The sequence below is a fragment of the Triticum urartu genome, chromosome 3A (genome assembly GCF_056163025.1).
Source record: "Triticum urartu cultivar PI428250 chromosome 3A, HENAU_Tu73, whole genome shotgun sequence".
NCBI lineage: Eukaryota > Viridiplantae > Streptophyta > Magnoliopsida > Poales > Poaceae > Triticum > Triticum urartu.
The window spans coordinates 530,124,386-530,124,958 of record NC_141875.1 but is presented as its reverse complement, the minus strand read 5'-3'; positions in this window follow the sequence as shown (position 1 = coordinate 530,124,958).

Below are 573 nucleotides of genomic sequence, written 5' to 3'. Positions count from 1 at the left end.
ACTGGGTGTTTGGTCCCAATATACTAGGCCCAGAACAACTTCTCTATTGAGCTTCCATCCTCGGCCTAGTAAAACTTCGCGGCATCCGACACGCTGCGGGGCAAATCTGCGAATGCTCCTGGAGAGCTCCGAATTCGGGTAAGTAATCGGTAATTTACTTTTACATGCTTGCTTTGGATATAGAATGCCTTACCCGCCGCTATCTTCTTCATTACGTCGATCTCCTGGAGGGCCTTTTGGGCTTCGGCCTTGGCACTTTTTGCGCTCTCGAGGGCCGCGGCAAGCTCAGACTCTTGTGTCTTCGAGTCAAGCTCCAACGCCTCGTGCTTCGTCACGAGAGCTTGCAGCTCTTGCTGCACCTCTCCCAACCGAGCCTCTCGCTTTTCTCGCTCGGTGAGCTCCTTGGCTGCTTTATCTTCGTATAGATGACCATAGTGGTATGGTTCCATAGAAAACTACTGGAGGCCATTACTGCCACCGAAATGGTTTCCATGCTCCGTTGGATGATTTGACGATATCGCAGTATCAAGATAGAACGGTTTCAATTTGTAGGACGGGAAAGAAACCTCATCC